Source organism: Lagopus muta, chromosome 11 (genome assembly GCF_023343835.1).
Source record: "Lagopus muta isolate bLagMut1 chromosome 11, bLagMut1 primary, whole genome shotgun sequence".
NCBI classification, from domain to species: domain Eukaryota; kingdom Metazoa; phylum Chordata; class Aves; order Galliformes; family Phasianidae; genus Lagopus; species Lagopus muta.
In genome coordinates, this window is record NC_064443.1 from 12,074,919 (window position 1) to 12,090,636 (window position 15,718).

General features: G+C 45.1%; 1 long non-coding RNA gene across 5 annotated transcripts in view; it reads left to right on the forward strand.

Moving 5' to 3' along the window:
- The window catches only part of LOC125698959 (uncharacterized), a 136,246-nt gene that overhangs the window by 89,196 nt on the left and 31,332 nt on the right, over nt 1-15,718 (forward strand). For 4 of the 5 annotated variants that reach the window (XR_007379384.1, XR_007379387.1, XR_007379386.1 and 1 more), the window contains exons 8-9: nt 10,926-11,119; nt 15,252-15,401. This is a non-coding gene — a long non-coding RNA (uncharacterized LOC125698959). Of the gene's footprint in view, nt 1-2,048; nt 2,136-10,925; nt 11,120-15,251; nt 15,402-15,718 lie in introns of those variants that run through there. The other variant, XR_007379388.1, reaches the window with a different exon arrangement.

The window sequence follows — 15,718 nt, forward strand, 5'->3', positions numbered from 1 at the left end:
CAGTTTATATTATTCTAGAGATAAAAATCTTTAAATACTGAAGGAGCATACAGCATACAAGCATTCTTTTGACAGTTTTCTGTGCTATCATAACCATGGATTCATCTGCTTGTCCTTATGTTAGCAATTTAATTTTAATCCATGGCAATAATGAAAAATTGCATTACTAAAGAAAAACAAACTCTCCATAGCCTGCCTGCATTCCTGATAGTTTTAGGGAAGGGAGCTGCATTTTGTGTTGAAAATAATAGACTATCTTTAGGTCTTATGTGAACATCTATGAGCAAGAAAAATAGGTTTGCTAATGTATTGTCAACCAGAGGAAAATGGACGGTTTGTAGCTCTTGTGTCCCAGTGCATATCTGGACCATCTGTGCCCTCGGTGCTTTTTCCCTGCAATTTGCCACAAGGAAGGCTGCTCGAGGTTGTTGTCCTCTGTGGGGCAGCTGATGTGGCTGAACGGTAGGGCATAGAGTGGACAGGGAAGAGCATTTGGCAAAGGTGGCTTGGGTAATTTATAGCTCAAATGGTATTCCTTGACCCATGGGAAAATGTGCTTCTTTTGGGGGTCTGGCGTGGGTGCCTTCCGAGGAGCAAAGGCACATTTAGAGGCTCTATCGCAGATTTTCACCATCACAGTGCTACTGTAGGCACAGACTTGTTGAAAACTGGGAACAATTCAAAATCTGAAGCTATTCAGATAAGAGACCAGACTTGAGTAAGTGCTCAAGAGTATTATAAAAGAATAATTTGGATTCCATTTTTTCATAATTTCATCTCTCTATATATACACTACTCAAAAACCCTACAAAATGGAACACAGAATGAGATTTCTTTCCCTAGTTTATTTTTTTCTCAACTCTTGCAAAGAATCTTCTATTACAATTTTCAGGTTTATTAGAAATAATAATAATCCTAGGGGAAATGTGTACTCTTCTTTATTAAACTACATAGGACACATTCTTGAAAGATGCTCACACTACTCCCACACACACCTTCCTACATATGAGGTAAATTAAGAATGTCACTATCTTTAATGCCAGAAGTATTTTCATCTTCCACTGCAAATACGTGGTGATGTATCTGGAATAGCACTATCAGGGGAAGAAATCTTTACTCGAACAGGGTTTAGCAGTTAGTGTTCCTTTTCTACATACATTTAGTGTTTTGTCCAGAAGGGGTATTTTTCATCAGTGAGATCATGTTGGCTGCAGGTAAAAAGAGGAAGAAAATTTACTGTACAATCATAAAGATTGGGAAATACCTCTAAGATCATCTAGTCCTACCATCCACCTGCCACCAATATTACTTACTAAACCATATCCCTAATTACTACATATCCCCTTTCCTTTAAGACATCCAGGGATGGTGACTCCAGTGCTTCCCAGGGCAGCCTGTTCCAGTGCCTCACCACTCTTTCTGAGAGTAAAAGGTTTCTTTATATCTAAAAATGTTCTGGGTCCATGCTGGTGGCCTGGTTCAGAGCCTTGCAGAGTTCAAGAGATGCCAACCATAGACACTGTGCTTGCTGGTGTGATGGTGGGTGCTGGGAACTCATCCATCACATAAACTTTGCCTTCACCAATTGGGCCTGTGTGAAACTGCTGGCTGCAGCGGGACAGCAGAAGGGAGGAGAGACTTGGAAGCCAACCTTGTGTCTGTGCCCCTGCCTCCATGACTAATTGCTCTGAAATTTGCAGGTGTAAAGCTCTTGCTTTTCCTAATACCACTTACTGGGTTAGCATTTAAAAAGGATGTCTTTTCTTGTCGTTAAAAGTACTAGATGCAAATGCAGAAGCAGATAGCTATGCCTTGCTTAATAATTAAAATAGTGCCACAGATTTCAAGGAGTGAAGTCAGGCTCCAGAGACTGCCTGATCCCATGTCCAACTTGCAGCACAGGACAGAAATTCACCCAGTGCACCACTCTTCTGTGGGAACATACAAATTAGAAATTTCAAGGGCTGTTGAACATTGTGAATTTCCACTGTGGATCAGCACAAAGTTATTTGGCATGGGAGATTTGGTAACTGTGATACATTGGGGAAGTTCATACTGTGCAGTGGCCCTAAAATTCACCCTTCCTCCTCTGGTATGCAGAGACCCGGTGTTGAGATGTATTTAATATAAAGCAGGTAGGATAGCAGCTGATGCGAGCAGTTTTCTTGTCTCTTGTTGCTTTTTCATTATTCATCTTAGGATCATCTCCTTTGCTATTTATATTCACCATAAATAATAATTAAACATGGGGGCAGAGGTGTGATGGTGTGAACGTGAAGGAAAAACTCCACGTCCCTGAAGGGGAACCAAGCCACAAAGCTAACCAGAGGAGTCTGGGAAACATGGTTCATTGCAAGAGCTTGCTGGAGAGCAGGAAGGCATTAACGCATAAGTGCTACTCTTAAGTGGCCAGAATATAGTGATTAAAGTGCTCTCGCTGTGTGATCTTGGGCTTCTTGCTCTTTCTGCTCCTTAATTAATTTCCTCTTTCATTTTTGTATTAATAAAAACAAATCACCTACTTCATAGGAGGTGAGGGGTTTAATTCATTTATGTTTGCAAACGGCTTGGAGATCAGAGGAAGGAGGAAGAGGCTACAGGAGCCTGTGTGTAGTGCATGAAAGGTATATGACAAGATTTTATTCCTTGGTATTCTGATAAATGGGCGTTTTTGTAAGGCTTTTTCCTTTTTTTGCTAAGTTTCTTTTTTCTGATGGTGTCCAATAAGGCACAACTTTTGGCTCCAGTTGATGTGTAATCGAATGGCTACACTTTGATTTTGGAACAGTCAGTACCTTTGTTTCAGCCTTCTTTCTTACATGGGTGTGTATGGGGAAGAATGCTGGTCAGTGCCCACAGTGTTGTCTGTCAGCAGGTCATATGTTTAGAACTGTGCTGCTGTTAAAAATTGTTCAATTGTTCCATTTTTATGGAACAAACATGGATTTATTTCCTGGAGCAAAGATCTGCTTTCTTTTGTTTCCAGTAAGATAGCTGCTGCAGAGCTTATCCTGCGTGAGATCAAGTTGAACAGATAGGGAGTTTCCTGATAGATACGTAGAGTTGGTTGATTCTTCAATCAAAAATAATATTTTGCTCTCAAATTCAGATTTTTAATGTTTTCCTATGAAAAAGAACTTGACCAAGATCTTGCAGTCTAGAGAGCTGACAGACAGTAGCTGGCCAGATGTTTCCTATGTGCCCATATGTTGTCTGAAGTTTTGTCTGGTATTCAGTGAAGGCTGACACACACACTTGAGAGGAAAAAAATGTGCTATCAGTGGATAGCACTGACATCTTCTCAGTGAGTAATGCAAACAAAAATGACTTTCCTTCCTACCTGTACAAACCAGTCCCAGGATGGAAGCAACATTAAAAGCCAGAATCTCTCCTCTTGTAACGTCTAATAGCAGTGTCTAATTCAGGATGTTCAAAGCTATTTCCCTTAAGGTTACCCTGTGATGTGGAACATGTTTTGCACAGGCGATGCTATGAGAGCAGCTCAGCACGCTTCGGTATGCGGTGAGTTCCTCGGTCAGGGCTCCCCTTGGAGTTCCTCAGCAGGCAGTGAGTAAGTGTCGTGCTTTGAGTCATCTCTTACCTTTAAAGCAGCATTCCTTCATGAAAGACGTTTTGTTTTCAGTTCTTAAAACTCTACACAGAGCATTGCATTTCACAGTCCCATTATATGCATTTTTGAAGGGGGGAGTGGGGTTGAAGGAAGAAGATGAGAGCTGCCTGTGGGTCTATCTGTGTTGTGCAGGTTCATGCCTCGTCTGTGGTATTACTTTCTCATCAGCGGTTTTCTCTGTGCCCTTCTCCAGTTTACTTCTCCCAGGGATTTTTAGATGCAGTCACTGCCCTCTCAGACTGAGCAGACAAGTGGGAGCTTAAATTTTTCCTGGGTATTTGCACCTTGCCTCTTTTAAATCCCTTCTCAGATTATGCCTCTTTTAAATCCCTTCTCAGATTATGCCTCTCACCCCCATTTCTCACCTTGGACTAAAGATCAGGGTTGTGATCTTGTCTCACTTTTGAATACTGGGGCTTCATGTTTCCCTTGTGCTTCTCCTGGGCTCCCCCTGAGGTGGAAACCTTCAAGAGCTCAGGGAAATGAGGAACCATCTGCCTTTGTAGCTTGGCAGCTCATTCTAGGGGGGGATTTCCATGTTTTCTCAGCTGCTGGCATTGAAATCTTACTGGACGCTGCCATTACCAAGTCCCTGGGTATCCCAAAGTGGTGGGGCCATCAGGGCCCAGGTCCAGTGAATGCTTTGTGTAAGGACCTCCTGCTGATGAGGCCATCCATGCAGTTCCAGAAATTCTGAGCTAATTGCACAGGAGGTGAAGCTCCTGTATGGCAATGATCGATTTGGCTTCAAGCCCTGCAGAGCAGACAGCAGCTGATGAAAACCAAAGCCCAGGCATGTGATTGTAGATCCTTAATCCAGCTAAAATACCATGATGCTTGACCTCATTAGAAAAAAGGCCATCAAACATCTCTCTCTGGGTTATTCCTTGCTGTGTCCAGTGAAATACTGGGATTTTGGCCAAATATTCCTCTTTCTCTGGTGGAAGGCTGTGTTTTCTTTTCTGTCTTGGAAACACTCATAGACTCAGAATGAACTCCAGGACTGGCTATTTGAGGTCTCTGTACTGAAAGCTCTCATTAAAATTCGTCTATAAGGAGAGGTGAGAAAATGCCATCATTTCTATGCACGTGGCTTAATTTTCTCTGCTAGTTGTCTGCACCCTATGGGTAGTGAATGAAGCGTTCCTACAGGATGACTTGGTTTTTACAGAGATATCTCTATCCCAGCACTCTTCTCTTTCTTGTTCTTCTCAGTTCAGTGTAGATACCAGCAGAACAGAGTAATCTTGTCTTTCACAGCTGCACTTCAGGCAGGGGATGGGGTAAAAGGGGTTTGGTTGGCATTTGCAGACTAGAGATGACTGATGTTTCCCTGTAGCTGACAATACTGCCTCTTGTTTCACCAAGGAACATCAGAGCAACTCGGTGAAAACCAGCCGAGTGTCATCAGTGATTTGTTGTGGTCATTAGCACAGCATGCAGTCCTGCAGCCGGGGGCTCCTGATGGTGTGCAGCACTGAGGGGTGCTGCCTGCAGGGATCTGGGCTCCCCTGGGGCACCCACCTACAGTGGCTCTGTCTGCACCAATCACTGTTAAATGTCAATAAGAGCCTATGAAGGAGAGACCACGGGAAATGGAAATGGCAGCTCAGTGGGCAGTGACAGATAGTGTGCTGGGGCGCGCGGGAGAATGACTGATGGATTTATTTAGGGCTCAGTTCAGTAAAGATTCAGTTGCATGGAACTTTGGCTTAGCGTGGGATGGGAGAGATGCTAGGAATCCAGTACTCCAAGCCTTTCCCAACAAAGCACTATTAATCCCTTGCATAGCATCACAGCCAGCCCCATGCTGGCCCTCTGCCTTGCCACCAAGCTCAGTTGCTGTGAGATTTTTAGATGCTGCAGCAACACAGAGGAGATTTTGGTACACAGGGTTTGGGGGCTCTGGACCCAACCCAACCTCATGGTAAGGATTTTGGGGAGCTGCAGGCTTGCAGTGTAAGCTCTGCTTACTTTCCAGCTTTTGCTGGCAGCAGCAGGGGTGGAGTGGTTCTGGGGCCACTCACGTAGGACCTGTACCTCATTACAAATCTAGGGAACCTCTTTTGCCCCACTGCTAATAGAGACAGCAAGACAAAAGCTGACCACACCTTGCAAGCATCTGCTGTGATGTAGCCCATACTCCATGCCCATCCTTTGCTATGCATCCTCTGCATCCAGAATGCATGTCTGCTGTGGTCCATCACAGTAGGAATTGCCAGGCTTAATCAAACAAGTGCGCCCTCTGGGAGCCTTTCTCGGGTGTGGGTTGGCACCAGCTGCTTCCCACGGAAGTGGGAAAGGGTCCAGGCAGAGAGCTCTGCAATGTCTGCAGGGATGTCGTGCCCTGGCATTGGTGCTTGGCTGGGGGATCAGCCTTGTCTCATGTGAAAATACAGCAAAGCAAACTCAGACACAACGGGGACTCTGCTGTCCCTCAGGGCTTCCTACTCCTTCTTCTGCCAACACATTTGCTGGGTGAACTCCACACTGCATGAGTCCTTGTAGCTGAGAGAGGCAGACAGAGGCCATCTGAGGGGTCATGGCTTCCCTACAGCCTCCTGGTCCTGAAGCAGACCTGGCCAAGCAGCCCTCCTCCCTGCTTGTCTTCAGCAGGCCAGGCACTGAGGCCGGGTGTTGGCACAAACTGGTGATGCTAGTTCACAAAGTGAATATATGGTATCCCAAGAAAATATGTCCCTTTTTCTAAAGATTGTGTGAGGCAGAGCAGCAACTTTAACATTACTTATTTTGCAGGCTGATTTTTGCCCCTTGCTGTGGCATGCTGCCTGCTCACCAAGCACGCTTTGTTCACTGCTCAGCTGCTTTAAGGTCCTACTCACCAGCTAGGCTTTGGAGAGATTAATAATGTCTCTTTTTTTTCCCCCATACAATGTCCTTGACAAGCCAGAAATCCGCCCATTCGCTGTTTCAAGCAATTAAAATGATGACACTGCCATCAACCCCCACGCAACCGGTTGGCGAAAGCACTGTGCGACGGAAACTCCGGTGAATTTGTATGTAACTTGGCAGAGACCAGCCCCGCTGACTTCCCAGGCTTTGTTGCTCAAATACAAACATGTAAAACCAGTGTTAGGCTCTGAGAGCTGTGCCAAAGTCGACTGCCGCTGCGTACAATAAAACAGCATGTGGAGGGTTGCTGTTCTAATTGGGCAGCCAGGAACCCCGGCGGATGGCAGGGCTTATTTATTGATTGCTCTTCAGATCAGGAACTGGACGGCACCACAGGGAGCTAGTAAAGGAGGAAAAGTGTTTTAAATACATTGTAAATGCTCCTTTGCAGGATTAATGAGCGGGAAACTGTAACGTGTTAACAGGATGCACAGAAAAGTAAAAGCTGGTAAACCTGTGTGGCTTTGCCTTGCACAGGAGAATTCTGCTTCAGTGGAGGTGGAGAAATACGGGTGGTGTAATGTTACTGTACTTGAGGGCCCTTGCAGTCGAAGAGAATCTATTCTTTTACTGAACTTCTTGCAGAATTGGAAACTATTAGAAAATACAATGGGAAAATAAACGTATGAATGGAAGGGGAAGCATAAGAGAAAGTGGAAAACTCTGCTCTTGTCTCCTTATTCCCTCAGGGCTAGCATGCAAATGGCACAAAATGGGTGTTATGCTCTATCTCCTGTGGAACAATAAGAGCTGAAGGTGTCTAGTGGGGCCCATGCTGGGGCAGAGTGGGTTGTCATGCCATTTATCTCTTTGCTGAGCGTTTGGATCTTCACCCAAGGGCTTTGCACAGCTCCACTGTACATTCAAAATGCTGAGGTGGGGGGGAGTGAGACACTGATGCACAGATGTGCAGTGCAAGTATTAAAGCCTGTGCTGTCATTTTAGGAGCGTGTGCTGTTCCCACAGTTTGCCAAAGTCTTGTAATTATCTGAACACCTGCAGCTTGCCTGCAATTCAGTCCTTCGTGCTCTTTTTCCTACTGGATCAGCTCATTTCTAGCTGCCTGTCGTATGGGAGACACTCTCTTCAGTGCTGCAGTTATTGATAACGGAACAGTTTCTGCAGGTTGGCAGAAGTGGAGGTGCAATTGCTTCCCTGTGGTCATGGCTGAAGGAGGCAAATGGCAGGACCAGCCTGGGAATAGCACAAGCTTTGAGGAATTTGACAAAATCTGATGTCTTGGCATTGATCTGATTAGTTGTAGGACTGCTTATAAGTGAAGCATAAAGAAAATTAAGTAAACCAGAGAGAAGTGTGAATTTATCTGTATAAAGGGCTAACTTCTGCGCGAGAAATGAACATGTCTATGAATCTCATGTTGTTTTAAAGTGCTTTCCCTTCCTATTTGTCCACCTGTCACATCCAGTTTGAAATGTGAGCAGCTTGCCACGTGAGATGTTTTGGGCTTAGAAATCTCGAGCTGTGGTGGAAAGGGGCCTGGATAGACTCTGGTGGATCTAGATCTGATCCTGCACTGTTGGACTACCACCAAGACCAATGGGTCAGGCATTCAGCCTTCTGCAGCTTCAGACTTCTGCTGTTCTTTGACGTGTAAGCTGGGGTTGGCAGTGTCCTCTGGGAGAGCTGTTGGATGCACAAACATGCCTGCCTGTGGGTATCTCCTGGGCTATCCACCCAGGAGGCAGCTGCCCAAAAACCACTACATGCTCAGAGATGTGCTTACAGGGCATCTTGGCAGGCTTGAATAGAATGGGCTGGGATGTCTCCACAGGGCTTGAATACTTCAGTGTTGATGTGAGTGCTTCATTGCTGGAGCTCTCTGTTCAGTGCTGCTTAAGAGATCTCCACTTGTACTTAGACCACTGAGGGCTTTTTCAAATGAGAGGGCTCTTGTTTTTATCCAGTCCTTCTCTGTGCGGAGAGAGGGATTTCTTAAGCACACAGAGGTTTGTGTTGCAAGTACTCATTATCCACCACAGTTTGTTACAAATGAATCATAAAGTAAACTTAATGAAACAAAGCACACAAAAGTAGATTGATATTTGACTTGGCTGGGCTTGATGTTTTCTCTTCTATATTTTTTGTCAGTTTGGCAAATACTCTAGGATTTTATCCAGCTTTGTTCCCTCCATGTCATCCCTGTAGAGGTTTTCACAGATCACTGCAAATGAAGGATGAACCGTATGAAATGTGTGACAGACAACAGAGAGGTAAAAGCAGAGGAAAGGTATTAGGGTGTATTTTTATTTTGGTCAAAGTCTGTTTAACCTCTATGAAACATCCTGGCGAAGTTTTATCTCTAAAGTTGTGTATCGTATTTTCGGGTATCTCCTCTCCAAACTGTCAGTTACAGGTATGCATTTTGCAAGGATTAATGTGTTTGTGGACAGTCACTGCTTCTGACGCTAACTTCATGGGTTAGGTGGAAAAGTCAAGTAAAGCTTGTAGTAATAGCTATGGAAAAGGTGCATCTTATGATATTTAGCTGGGTCCCAGGGCCAGTTTCAGCTTGTTGTTTTAGGTTCATCATCAAGAAGATGGTAGCTGTTGAGAGAAGAGAGCTAGTCTAAGGAGGATTTAAGGATATAAGACATATCTTATTTTCATTTTTTTCTTCACGTGTCATTAAAGAAATCAAATACTTTGTGTAGTGAAAATGGGGCGTGATGGATAGAGGTGAGCAACATCTCTCTTACAGGGCACACCAGGAGCTGAGAGCCCCTGTGCCTCCCAGTGCAGCCAGGCTTCCCTCTTCCTTTCTGAGAGGAAGGGGGAAGGAGGGATCTTTCTGGGTGGAGAAAAGCAGAAATAAAAGCTATTAGGAAGAGGAATGGAGGATTATTTTCAGGTCATGTCTGCACTAGCCAACAGTTTTGTCTCCTCTTAAAAGCCAAAAGCTCACTGGAGGCAGTCTTCTGGCAGCAGGAAGGGAGCTTTGGTGAGGCTTTCTCTCCAGTTCTCTATCAAAGCAAATCTACTCAGAGCATATCTCACTCCATGGGAAGGGGAACAAGTAAATAAATCCAACCCAGCTCATCTATGGGTTGTTTTCAATACCTTTTAGCAGCAACCTACACATCTAGAACATCACTGCTTCCCTGCTGAGTGCAGAAGTGCTGACTGCCTGGTGCAGACACAGTTCTGCTTTGTGTCCATCTATCCTCGGGGGTTGTGGAATGGCTTGAAATAATGTAGAAGTTCAGTTCTGCAGGGGTGCTGGGGGCTGTGTGCTTGCTTGAAGCTTTGGGAGGGCTTGCTTAGCCCCAGTCTTGAGCGCTATGCACCTCAGAAAACAATATTTGAAGTCCAAACATATCACCCTTGAAATGTACAGAAAAGCCAGCATTGATTTCAGAGGATGACTGTGATTATGTTTGATGCTGGTTTGGGTACATCTGGAGTCCAAATGTCAAAGGCTGGCTCCACTGTCTCCTAGATGGCTGTTTTGCAGGCAGAGCATTAGTTTGGTGAAACCAAACCTTTAGGACCAAATCCTCAACAGGCTGAAGCAGATGCAGTTGTTAGTGCTTTTGGAAAGCCAGGCCGTTAATTATGAATGGAGCATGTGTACTTGCTTACTTGCAGGGGACATGGAGCATAAGGGTGTCTGCCTTTGTACAAGATGTGCAGGCACACAGTGAAATACAGCAGTAGTTAAATGTTAATGCTCATGATCAGATTTTGGCTGTCTTCCTGCATGACTGTTTGCAGATGTTGGGTTTTGTGTGCTGGTTTTATTTTTTGTGGGCTTTTTTTGTGTGTGTATGTGTGCATTTGTTTGGTTTTTGGTTTGGTTTGATTTTTAAAGTATTGAAGAACAATGATACTGAGAGCTATCACTGTGACATTTGAAAGCTCTCCAGATCAGAAAGGAGGGGGAATCATTCAGAAACAAGCCAAATAAAACTCTGTCACCAATTAAAAACTAGAAAACTGATATTTGGAGTGGTCTCTTGCATCAGTGGACACCTTCCAGTTCATGCATTTGAGAGTCACTTCTAGTGGCTGGTGGCTCAGACCAAAGTGTTTCCTCAGTGCATTCCCACAGGTGAGCTGGATGTGGCCACTGAGCAGCCAGTATGTGGAAACCACAGCCCAGCAGGTGTGGAGATACTGCATAGCCCTCTGGGGAAGAGCAGGGCTGGGACACAGAGTGGACATGCTCAGCCTTCATCCGTCTGTGTACAGATGGTTTTCTTCTGCTCTGCTCATTTCTGAGCAGCAAATTGGCAGAAAGCAGGGTCTGAACACACTGCTGGGCTGCCCTGTGAGGCTCTGGGGACATCTGATGAGATGTGTTGTTTTTTCCAAATTTTTCTCACTTCTGTGTTTTTTCTTCCCCCTTTGTATTTGTATCTAGTGACTGCTATCGCTGGCTGTGAAAGAACTCCTGTTCTGGGCTCAGTATATAGAAGCAAACCCCAACAGCACACAGAGGCAACATTCCTGTATGACACCCCCATCATCAAGCCCAGATGCTCTGGTGGAGTGCAGATGTCCCACAGAGGTCCAATCTAATGCACTGAAGTGACAGAGAATCTGCTGCATCCTCAGGTAAATTGTTCCAGTGCTTAGTTAATTGCCTTAACTGTTCTGCACCAAGAACGATTTTATGTCTCTGTAGAAATGCCTTTAGTTTCCAGCCACTGGATCTCAAGATGCCTTTGTGTCAGATTAAAGAGCCTCATCCTATTACTCCTGTCTCTAGTTGGGCACTTGTTGACCACTTTCAAGTCACCTCTTCACCTTCCTGGGGACAGACCAAATGGACTGAATGTCTCTGGCTCCCCACTATTTATCAGCCTCCTCCCATTCTTCTTGCTTCTGCTGGCTGAAACATCTTCAGTCTCCTCTCAGCTTCCTCTACAGCTGATGCAGCAGGGCCGATGTGGTTGTTAATGTCTTGTACTGTTACTTAAAGAGCTCCTGGCTGGTTGCTGAGCCTTGCCTCATTCTGTGCATCCCAAGGCCGAGCTTGTCCTGGGGTTGTCCTGTGCCCTTGGTCCTGCTCTGATGACTCCGTGAGAGCGAGATGGGGAGTATGGAGAGGGATGCCTTGAGCTCAGGATCAGCCTCTGGTTGGACACCTGTCCAACCTGGAAAAGAAAGGTTCTGATATAGGCAGCTGTGCTGGGTGGGGGGAAAGGGACGGGAGAGCGGGGTGCTTTTTGGACTCTGCTCATGCAATGCAGTTCACTTAACTCCAAGTGAGCATAATTGTAGAGACAAAGTAGGAGCAGCCTGAAAATCACAGGGATGGCATAACTTCCAGCTAGAGAGAAAGGGGACTTTATGAGGTCCTGAACCAGTGTCCTTACCTGCTTTGTGCTGTGCTGCAGTGTGTGAGTGCTCAGCCACTCCAGCCCTGGTTAGAAATGAGAAATTTCAAGGGCTATTGAGCACTCTGTGAATTTTCACAGTGGCTCAGCGCAAAGTTATTTAGCACAGGTGTTTTGGTAATTGTGATGCATTGGGAAAATTCACAGTGCTCAATGGCCCTCAAACTTCCACCTGCTTGGTGTGGTGGTTAAGTATTAGCTCAGTGGATTATAAGATAAAATATGCAGAAGAGAGTTGCTGGCTGCAGGACTTTTTCTGGTGCTGGTGATATTTCTTTGTTATTCTACGAGTGGTTTGTTTATCTGGCATATATTAGAAGGACAGAAAGTTGACTTCAGCTGCATTTAGAGAAGAGTGTTTCACACGTAGCAAACCTTAAAGGCCCACATTTCCACTCAGACTGGACAGATGACCCGAGCCACCACCTCCAGCATCCTTGGAGTCCAGGCTGTGTTGCATGACAAAATGCCCAACCCTGTGCTCTGGGAAGGGAGAGAGGGAGGAGGGACCCCTACCCACACCACTCTAAATGTGTGACTGCAGAGGGCCTGAGAGTTTTCTTTTAATTATCGCTTTCCAAGTCACCTCTGCTCTCACGCTGGCAGTGCTGGGAGGGCCCTTTGGGGAAGGACATGCTGTCTGTCCTTTCATGCACAAATGAATAGGCTGGGCTCCTTTGCAGTGATGTGATGTGGCCAAGTACAGAGTTAGAAGAAAAAAACTTAAGCTTTTAGCTTGAGCCCTGACCACGCAACATCATGGTAAGCACATGCGCTGAGCTGATGAGATTGGCCAGTGTTACCAAGTATTTTAAATACAGAAACAAACATTTTCTCCTGCAGGTCTGCTGTCTCCTAAGCTGATTTTTCATACTGCTCTTGCAAGCTTTGCTGGCTTCTACTATGCTGTGGGGTGGAAGCTTAAAGCACAAAGACCTGCAACACTGTGGATGAGCTTTTTGGCTGCTGCCATTTGCAGAAGGAAGTGATTTTATTAATTTATTAGGGTTGTGGGGGTTTTTTTAGCTGACGAATGGGTATTAGCGAGGATGCTAGTAGTGTGATTTCCCTCCTTCTGCAGCTTTCCTCCCAGATAAGCACACATAGCTGCCCAGCCTTGTTCCACCCACATCTCTCCCTATGTTCACCCAGTTATCATGGGAATGTGCCCAAACACAACCACTGAATTGAAGTTTTCGAAGAAGTGAGAGTTCAGTATCTGAAAGCAAAAGGTGATAAACAAGAATACTTTGAAAATCCCAAATCTATGCTGGGAAAGGAAGAGAGCTGCTGGGTCAGCAGAGAGCCCGTGGCTGTGTTCATGCATGGTGATCTCAGTGCAGGGGAGGAGGAGGAAAGCACACCTTCCTTAATGCAGGCAGGGATACAGGTTGAGTGAGAGCTGCTGGCAAGGCTATGGAGTCCCAGCACTGAGCTTTGCTCCTGTGGGCACAGGTGGGACTTAGGCGATAAAAAGGCTGTCGGGAGCAAAATGCAGCCACTTGCAAGAGCCTCCCAAAGAGAAGAATCAGACCTGCAGGAAGATTAATGGGAGGATTTTGTTTTGAGAGTATTGGAAAAAGTTCAAAATTCCCAATTCTGAAAGATTTTAAATAGAAATTTCAATCTCTCTCCCTCTCACACCATGGTTTTTGGTGTTATTAACATGTAAATTAAGTTCCTTTATAGAAAACAGCATCTCAAGAAGCTGACAAGCATTGCATAGGATGGGATCAGGAGGTGATCCCATTTCTAATATCACTGCTGTTCACTGGGATGGATGTGCAGAGGTGGTTGGGGTGCCTAAGGGCTGCATACTCCCACAGTTCAGTGCTGGGCACAGAGCTGGGATATAGAGGTACTGTATGTGGGGTCCCTCTGGGTCCTACCTGAGCCAGCAGGTGATTTGCACTGTTGCCATCCCTGGAATCAGGTTGGGACCTGCACTGCATAGCAACCTTGAAGTATTTTAAGAACCCTCAAAAGGGTATTAACACTGTTCATGAATAATTAGTTTGTCTTGCTGCTGTTTGTGAGTTTTATGCCATTTTGCCATCAGCCAAATAAAGGCTTTTGTTCTTCCCAAATAATTAAACTCAAGTTATTGCTAGAAGACTGGTAGCTCCCGCTTGGTGGCACGGAGGCAGTAATTAGGCTTTTCCTTGGATTTCGCTTTAAGGAGGACTTCAACTTGTTGCTCGCTGCTCACTGCTGTTCAGGCTCAGCTCCATTTTGCAAAATGGTTTCTCTGTTTTAGTGGAGGTTTCTGTTTCAGGTGTGGGTGTTTCATGGGTGGACTCGTTCCCAGATGGAAAGTGTTTGCAGCTTGTGTGTCTTGGTTGTTTCTAGGAAGAGCCATTCCTGAAAGCAAGGGATGCATTGTGCCTTTTTCTCCTACTCTTTGAAAGCTGTCAGTACTAATTTAATTAGTTGTTGCATAATCACAGTTTAGCATTTCCAAGTCTAATGTATTGTAATGTTGTTTATACTGATTTGGTGATTAAGGGCCTTGTCAGAGTCTTTGTTTTTCTGCAAAAGGAAAATGCATTTATCACCCTTATGAAAAGAAAAAAACCCAAAGCCTTTCTTGCTATGCAAATGGAACACAGCAGATTAAAGAGGCTGATTTCACCTGAAAAGGTATTTACAAGGTTCTTCCATAGAGTTGCTGTAATTTTTACTGTCTACAGCAGCCATGTGGCACTGGGGCTGTACCCAGCCATGGCCTGGTGAGATGAGTAAGAGGAGCAAGTCTCTTCTGCTCAGCCAGGGCACCGTGTAACCTCTTCTGTTTTGGGGATCACTTTGTGCTACTTTGTAAGTGTAGCATCCTATGCAAGACAGCTATGGCTGCAGGCTGTGTTTCTGGTCCTCAAAGAAAACAATATGTTTCCTCCATCCTCCTGCTGGAACCTTAGTTGCAGTTTTCCACAGCTGGGTGAATGACCATGGTTTGTGTCTGTCACCAATTCCAAAGTCTGTTATTTAAATTACAAAGCTCATTCTTTGCATCAGTGTATGCACAGCAAGTTAGCAATCTCTGCATAAAGTCCCAGCAGGCAGTGATTGTCTCCTAAGGAAGGCAGAAGGAAAGACAGCCCACTGGATTGACAGACATATTGCTGAATTCAGATGTGTTCCTGGAGCAGTTGGGTTTGTTTTGAAGAAAGTTGCTGTTTAATACTGTTGCAAAGGAGCAGAGGTGAGCAAAGTGTTGGAAATCAGGCTGAATTGCCAGCACAGTTAGAGTGTGGCGTAATAAAATCCAGTGTCATCAGCTTGTTTATGATCTCAGTAAAAACAAACCCAAACCTGAACAGTTATGGTAATTCTGTTTTGGTTTACAGCAATGATAAATAGCAGATACATGAGCTGCCTGGCAGAGGAGCAGACAACTCTCCTGGGACTGACTGCATTGTCAGTGTTCCTTGATGGGTCACTGGGGTTTGGGTTCTGGTTAACATCCCGCCCTCTTCAAGCATCTCCTCTGGCTGCAGGTAAGGGTGATGTGGTCCCACTGATTGCTGTTTGCTAAATGGTGGGGAAAGGGGGCGTGGGGAGCTGCACCCAGAGTCAGAAATCATAGGATAGAGTAACAAAGTCATGGTGGTGTTTCAGTTGCAAGGCACCTTTAAAGGTCATGTAGTCCAACCACCCTGCAATGAACAGAGACATCTACAGCTGGATCAGTGTGCTCAGAGCGTGGTCCAGCCGAATGAGACAGGAAAAAGAGGGGTTTTATTATAATAATTATTATTTTATTTATTATTGCTAAGATTTTTTTCCTTCCCTCTTCCATTCCCTCCCCCAGGGA